The following is an 8,728-nucleotide window of genomic DNA, read 5'->3' on the forward strand; positions in this document are numbered from 1 at the left end:
GTATATATTATCTTTTATAACTATTTGGTTCATTTATTGTTTATGACAATTATGCCAACCAACGTGACATAGATTTGATTTATCTAGGAGGTATGTGAACCGGAAATTCCAACCGACCCTATTGTCGAGAGGTTAAATTTAGTTGAAGAAGAAAACAATTACTTAAAGGAAAAAATAAAAAAAATTGAGGTGGAGAAGATGATATTGGAATTGCATGTTGCGGATGTCGTCGATGATCACAAGATCAAGATGGATGCAATGCGCTTGAAGATTAGAAAATATGGCATTCATACCGAGGCTTGGTATCATTATGCCGCTGGATCAATTGTTACCTTGGTTGCGATTATTATCGCATTTGTTGTTGCACTGAAATGTTTTACATAGTTTCAATGTATGGTTTAACTAGATGCTCCGGAGAGCTATATGTTGTTCAAATGTGATGATGAACTTCTATTAATTTGGTCACTTATCTATTCATGATGTTTTGTAATGGTTTTTGACACACTTAATTATATATAATGCACGCAAATGAACCGACAATGGATGTACGGTGACAGACACACCTCCGAGTACATTAAGGGCGTGCATAATTTTCTCGAAGTGGCTGAGGCAAACAAGTAGAATGGTTTTATGTGCTGTCCATACCCTATATGTGGGAATACGAAGTCTTACTCTGACCGGAAAATCCTTCACACCCACCTGCTTTATAAGAGTTTCATGCCACACTATAATGTTTGAACCAAGCACGGATAAATATGGGTTATGATGGAAGACAACGAAGAAGAAGAGGACGATGACAACTATGTGCCCCCTGAATACGGTGATGCTGCAACGGGGGAAGCTGAAGATCAATAGGAACCAGACGATGTGCCCGATGATGATCTTCGTCGGGTCATTGTTGATGCAAGGAGATAGTGCGAAAGTGAAAAGAAGAAGCTGAAGTTCGATCGCATGTTAGAGGATCACAAAAAACGGTTGTACCCCAATTGCGAAGATGGCAACACAAAGCTCAGTACCGTACTGGAATTGCTGCAGTGGAAGGCAGAGAATGCTGTGCCTGACAAAGGATTTGAGAAGGTACTGAAAATATTGAAGAAGAATCTTCCAAAGGATAACGAATTGCCCGACAGTACGTACGCAGCAAAGAAGGTCGCATGCCCTCTAAGATTGGAGGTGCAGAAGATACATGCATGCCCTAATGACTACATCCTCTACCATGGTGCGTACGAGGATTTGAACGCATGCCCGGTATGCGGTGCATTGCGGTATAAGATCAGACCAGATGACCCTGGTGATGTTGACGGCGAGCCCCCCAGGAAGAGGGTTCCTGCCAAGGTGATGTGGCATGCTCCTATTATACCACGGTTGAAACGTCTGTTCAGAAACAAAGAGCATGCTGCTACCTGTTGAGCAATGTGTTGGTTTTCCCTTGAAGAGGAAAGGGTGATGCAGCAAAGTAGCATAAGTATTTCTGAGGGAGTCCTGGATTAGGGGGTCTCCGGACAGCCGGACTATATCCTTTGACCGGACTGTTGGACTATGAAGATACAAGATTGAAGACTTCGTCCCGTGTCCGGATGGGACTCTCCATGGCGTGGAAGGCAAGCTTAGCAATACGGATATGTAGATCTCCTCCCTTGTAACCGACTTTGTGTAACCCTAGCCCCCTCCGGTGTCTATATAAACCGGAGGGTTTAGTCCGTAGGACAACATACAATCATACCATAGGCTAGCTTCTAGGGTTTAGCCTCTACGATCTCGTGGTACATCAACTCTTGTAATACTCATATCATCAAGTGTTGGAAATATGCCCTAGAGGCAATAATAAAATGATTATTATATTTCCTTGTTCATGATAATTGTCTATTATTCATGCTATAATTGTATTATCCGGAAATCGTAATACATGTGTGGATACATAGACCACAATGTGTCCCTAGTGAGCCTCTAGTTGACTAGCTCATTGATCAACAGATAGTCATGGTTTCCTGGCTATGGACATGGGGATGTCATTGATAACGGGATCACATCATTAGGAGAATGGTGTGATGGACAAGACCCAATCCTAAGCTTAGCTCAAAGATCGTGTAGTTCGTTTGCTGTAGCTTTTTTGAATGTCAAGCATCATTTCCTTAGACCATGATATTGTGCAACTCCCGGATACCGTAGGAGTGCTTTGGGTGTACCAAACGTCACAACGTAACTGGGTGACTATAAAGGTACATTACAGGTGTCTCCGAAAGTGTCTGTTGGGTTGGCACGAATCGAGACTGGGATTTGTCACTCCATATGACGGAGAGGTATCTCTGGGCCCACTCGGTAATGCATCATCATAATGATCTCAAAGTGATCAAGTGGTTGATCACGGGATCATGCATTACGGTACGAGTAAAGTGACTTGCCGGTAACGAGACTGAACAAGGTATTGGGATACCGACGATCGAGTCTCGGGCAAGTAATGTACCGATTGACAAAGGGAATTGTATACGGGGTTGCTTGAATCCTTGACATCGTGGTTCATCCGATGAGATCATCGAGGAGCATGTGGGAGCCAACATGGGTATCCAGATCCCGCTGTTGGTTATTGGCCGGAGAGCCGTCTCGGTCATGTCTACGTGTCTCCCGAACCCGTAGGGTCTACACACTTAAGGTTCGGTGACGCTAGGGTTGTAGAGATATGAGTATGCAGTAACCCGAAAGTTGTTCGGAGTCCCGGATGAGATCGCGGACGTCATGAGGAGTTCCCGAATGGTCCGGAGGTGAAGAATTATATATAGGAAGTGCAGTTTCGGCCATCAGGAGAGTTTTGGGGGTCACCGGTATTGTACCGGCACCACCGGAAGGGTCCCGGGGGTCCACCGGGTGGGGCCACCCATCCCGGAGGGCCCCATGGGCTGAAGTGGGGAGGGGAACCAGCCCGCCCCCACTTGGGCCCCCCTGCGCCTAGGGTTGGGAACCCTAGGGGAGGGGGCGCCTCCACTTGCCTTGGGGGGTACTCCACCCCCTTGGCCGCCGCCCCCTAGGAGATCCCATCTCCTAAGGCCGGCGCACCCCCTAGGGGGCCTATATAAAGGGGGGGGAGGGAGGGCAGCAACACCTCAAGTCTTGGCGCCTCCCTCTCCCCTGCTACACCTCTCCCTCTCGCAGAAGCTCGGCGAAGCCCTGCTGCGATCACTGCTGCATCCACCACCACGCCGTCATGCTGCTGGATCTTCATCAACCTCTCCTTCCCCTTGCTGGATCAAGAAGGAGGAGACGTCATCCGCTCCGTATGTGTATTGAGCGCGGAGGTGCCGTCCGTTCGGCACTTGGTCATCGGTGATTTGGATCACGGCGAGTACGACTCCATCATCCCCGTTCTCTTGAACGCTTCCGCTCGCGATCTACAAGGGTATGTAGATGCACTCTCCTCTCATTGCTAGTTGACTCCATAGATTGATCTTGGTGAAACGTAGGAATTTTTTTTGTTTTCTGCAACGTTCCCCAACAATGGCATCATGAGCTAGGTCTATGCGTAGTTACTATGCACGAGTAGAACACAAAGTAGTTGTGGGCGTCGATATTTTCAATTTGCTTGCCGTTACTAGTCTTATCTTGATTCACGGCATCGTGGGATGAAGCGGCCTGGACCAACCTTACACGTACGCTTACGTGAGACCGGTTCCACCGACTGACATGCACTAGTTGCATAAGGTGGCTGGCGGGTGTCTGTCTCTCCCACTTTAGTCGGATCGGATTCGATGAACAGGGTCCTTATGAAGGGTAAATAGAAATTGGCAATTCACGTTTTGGTTTTGGCGTAGGTAAGAAAACGTTCTTGCTAGAACCCTATTGCAGCCACGTAAAACTTGCAACAACAATTAGAGGACGTCTAACTTGTTTTTTTGCAGCAAGTGTCATGTGATGTGATATGGCCAAAGTTGTGATGAATGATGAATGATATATATGTGATGTATGAGATCATGTTCTTGTAATAGGAATCACAACTTGCATGTCGATGAGTATGACAACCGGCAAGAGCCATAGGAGTTGTCTTTATTTTTGTATGACCTGCGTGTCATTGAGAAACGCCATGTAAATTACTTTACTTTATTGCTAAACGTGTTAGCCATAGTAGTAGAAGTAATAGTTGGCGAGCAACTTCATGGAGACACGATGATGGAGATCATGATGATGGAGATCATGGTGTCATGCCAGTGACAAGATGATCATGGAGCCCCAAGATGGAGATCAAAGGAGCTATATGATATTGGCCATATCATGTCACTATTATTTGATTGCATGTGATGTTTATCATGTTTTTGCATCTTGTTTACATAGAACGACGGTAGTAAATAAGATGACCCCTCATAATAATTTCAAGAAAGTGTTCCCCCTAACTGTGCGCCGTTGCGACAGTTCGTTGTTTCGAAGCACCACGTGATGATCGGGTGTGATAGATTCCAACGTTCACATACAACGGGTGTAAGACAGATTTACACATGCAAACACTTAGGTTGACTTGACGAGCCTAGCATGTACAAACATGGCCTCGGAACACAGAAGACCGAAAGGTCGAGCATGAGTCATATAGAAGATACGATCAACATGAGGATGTTCACCGATGTTGACTAGTCCGTCTCACGTGATGATCGGACACGGCCTAGTTAACTCGGATCATGTTATACTTAGATGACTGGAGGGATGTCTATCTGAGTGGGAGTTCATTAAATAATTTGATTAGATGAACTTAATTATCATGAACTTAGTCTAAAATCTTTACAATATGTCTTGTAGATCAAATGGCCAACATTGTCCTCAACTTCAACGCGTTCCTAGAGAAAACCAAGCTGAAAGACGATGGTAGCAACTATACGGACTAGGTCCAGAACCTAAGGATCATCCTCATAGCTGCCAAGAAAGATTATGTCCTACGAGCACTGCTAGGTGAAGCACCTGCTTTCCCTGCAGAACAAGACGTTATGAACGCTTGGCAGACACGTGCTGATGATTACTCCCTCGTTCAGTGCGGCATGCTTTACAGCTTAGAACCGGGGCTCCAAAAGCGTTTTGAGCGACACGGAGCATATGAGATGTTCGAAGAGCTGAAAATGGTTTTCCAATCTCATGCCCGGGTCGAGAGATATTAAGTCTCCGACAAGTTCTTCAGCTGTAAGATGGAGGAAAATAGTTCTGTTAGTGAGCACATACTCAGAATGTCTGGGTTGCATGACCGCTTGACTCAGCTGGGAGTTAATCTCCCAGATGACGCGGTCATTGACAGAATCCTTCAGTCGCTTCCACCGAGCTACAAGAGCTTTGTGATGAACTTCAATATGCAGGGGATGGAAAAGACCATTCCTGAGGTATATTCAATGCTGAAATCAGCGGAGGTGGAAATCAAAAAGGAACATCAAGTGTTGATGGTGAATAAAACCACTAAGTTCAAGAAAGGCAAGGGTAAAAAGAACTTCAAGAAGGACGGCAAGGGAGTTGCCGCGCCCGGTAAGCAAGCTGCCGGGAAGAAGCCAAAGAATGGACCCAAGCCCGAGACTGAGTGTTTTTATTGCAAGGGAAGTGGTCACTAGAAGCGGAACTGCCCCAAATACTTAGCGGACAAGAAGGCTGGCATCACGAAAGGTATATGTGATATACATGTAATTGATGTGTACCTTACCAGTACTCGTAGTAGCTCCTGGGTATTTGATACTGGTGCGGTTGCTCACATTTGTAACTAAAGCAGGAGCTGCGGAATAAGCGGAGACTGGCGAAGGACAAGGTGACGATGCGCGTCGGGAATGGTTCCAAGGTCGATGTGATCGCGTCGGCACGCTACCTCTACATTTACCTACGGATTAGTTTTAAACCTCAATAATTGTTATTTAGTGCCAGCTTTGAGCATGAACATTGTATCAGGATCTCGTTTAATTCGAGATGGCTACTCATTTAAATCCGAGAATAATGGTTGTTCTATTTATATGAGAGATATGTTTTATGGTCATGCCCCGATGGTCAATGGTTTATTCTTAATGAATCTCGAGCGTGATGTTACACATATTCATAGTGTGAATACCAAAAGATGTAAGGTTGATAATGATAGTCCCACATACTTGTGGCACTGCCGCCTTGGTCACATAGGTGTCAAACGCATGAAGAAGCTCCATGCAGATGGACTTTTGGAGTCTCTTGATTCGAATCATTTGACACGTGCGAACCATGCCTCATGGGTAAAACCAAGACTCCGTTCTCAGGAACAATGGAGCGAGCAACCAACTTATTGGAAATCAGTACACTACTGATTGTGTGCGGTCAATGAGTGTTTGAGCTGTTTCGGGTGGCTATCGTATTGTTGGAATTTCTCACCTCACGGTGATGACTTGGACGTAGATCCGTCGTTGATATATATATTATAATGAAGGTAGGACAGTCGCAAGAGGACCTTATGGAAAGTTCAGCGAAATCTTCCGAGTTTGCAGGTAGTGAAGAATCAATCGTGAATGTGAGAACTCACAGTTCATTGTAGATCATGGTATCGTGGGGAAGTAATTACTTGAGTTACGAATTTGGCTACTGTTCGGTGGAACATTAAGAAAATGCTGGAATCTAGACGTAGATTTCAGTAACTGTGTAAGGGTGGTGGTTCTCACGCGACGACGACACCACGCTTCACTCACGCGTACATGGGGTGTCCGAAAGTCTGTAGATCGCACTCGCTATTCAGACTATCGGTGACGATTCATATGATGTATAGTCTTACGATTTACCTGCTATCGATGCATTGGAGCTATGCTCTTAAGACTGCCGTCATGGTCATCCTGTTACATCAGGGCTTCGCGTCGAAATCGTTGAAGACGATCCCACCTTTTGTTAATATTTGTTTTATTTAAACTTATGGTTTTGTTGGGGAAGTAAGATAAAGAAATCATCAATGCTGTCGTTTTCAAAAGTTTGGGGATGCGATGTTACTTTATGCTAATCATGTAGAAACGTTCACTTGAAAAGATTTCTCGAACCCAGATGTGGGGAGAAATGTTTCCTAAACGCGGATATCTTACAGGGAAACATATGAGTATACTATAACTCAGATCGATAGCGCAGATCTTCGTTGCCAATTGTCATCCGGATATTTCCTAGTTAGAAGGAGTTTCTTCTCGAGACAGCAGTGGGCGTAGAAAACTATAGAGCTTGATGAGGTTACTGGGCCTCTTGAAGAGACAGTAGGCGCAGCTAGGAAAATGTTCCTGTGGTGCCTGCACCGATAGAGAGGAAGTTAATGATGATGATCAAGATACTTCGGATCAAGCTCCTACTGAACTTCGTAGGTCCACAAGGACACGTTCCGCACCAGAGTGGTACGGCAACCCTGTTTGGAAATCATGTTGTTAGACAATGGTGAACCTTCGAACTATGAAGAAGCGATGGCGGGCCCAGATTCTCGACAAATGGCTGGAAGCCATGAAATCCGAAGATAGGATCCATGTATGAAAACGAAGTATGGACTTTGACTGACTTGCCCGTTGATCGGCGAGCCATAGAAAAAAATGGATCTTTAAGAAGAAGACAGACGCGGATGGTAATTGACCATCTATAAAGCTCGGCTTGTCGCTAAGGGTTATCGACAAGTTCAAGGGGTTGACTACGATGAGACTTTCTCACCCGTAGCGAAGCTGAAGTCCGTCCGAATCATGTTAGCAATTGCCGCATTCTATGATTATGAGATATGGCAAATGGACGTCAAAACGGCATTCCTTAATGGTTTTCCTTAAGGAAGAATTGTATATGATGCAGCCGGAAGGTTTTGTCGATCCTAAGAATGCTGACAAGGTGTGCAAGCTCCAACGCTCGATTTATGGGCTGGTGCAAGCATCTCGGAGTTGGAACATTCGCTTTGATGAGATGATCAAAGCGTTTGGGTTTATGCAGACTTATGGAGAAGCCTGCGTTTACAAGAAAGTGAGTGGGAGCTCTGTAGCATTTCTCATATTATATGTAGATGACATACTTTTGATGGGAAATGATATAGAACTTCTTGGACAGCATTAAGGCCTACTTGAATAAGAGTTTTTCAATGAAGGACCTTGGAGAAGCTGCTTATATATTAGGCATCAAGATCTATAGAGATAGATCAAGACGCCTCATAGGTCTTTCACAAAGCACATACCTTGATAAGATATTGAAGAAGTTCAATATGGATCAGTCTAAGAAGGGGTTCTTGCCTGTGTTGCAAGGTGTGAAATTGAGCTCAGCTCAATGTCCGACCACGCAGAAGATATAGAAGAGATGAGTGTCATCCCCTATGCCTCAGCCATAGGGTCTATTATGTATGCCATGCTGTGTACCAGACCTGATGTAAACCTTGCCGTAAGTTTGGTAGGAAGGTACCAAAGTAATCCCGGCAAGGAACACTGGACAGCGGTCAAGAATATCCTGAAGTACCTGAAAAGGACTAAGGAAATGTTTCTCGTTTATGGAGGTGACGAAGAGCTCGTCGTAAAGGGTTACGTCGATGCTAGCTTCGACACAGATCTGGATGACTCTAAGTCACAAACCGGATACGTGTATATTTTGAATGGTGGGGCAGTAAGCTGGTGCAGTTGCAAGCAAAGCGTTGTGGCGGGATCTACATGTGAAGCGGAGTACATGGCAGCCTCGGAGGCAGCACAAGAAGCAGTCTGGGTGAAGGAGTTCATTACCGACCTAGGAGTCATTCCCAATGCGTCGGGCCCGATGACTCTCTTCTGTGACAACA

The sequence above is a fragment of the Triticum urartu genome, chromosome 6 (assembly GCF_003073215.2).
Source record: "Triticum urartu cultivar G1812 chromosome 6, Tu2.1, whole genome shotgun sequence".
Lineage (NCBI taxonomy): Eukaryota > Viridiplantae > Streptophyta > Magnoliopsida > Poales > Poaceae > Triticum > Triticum urartu.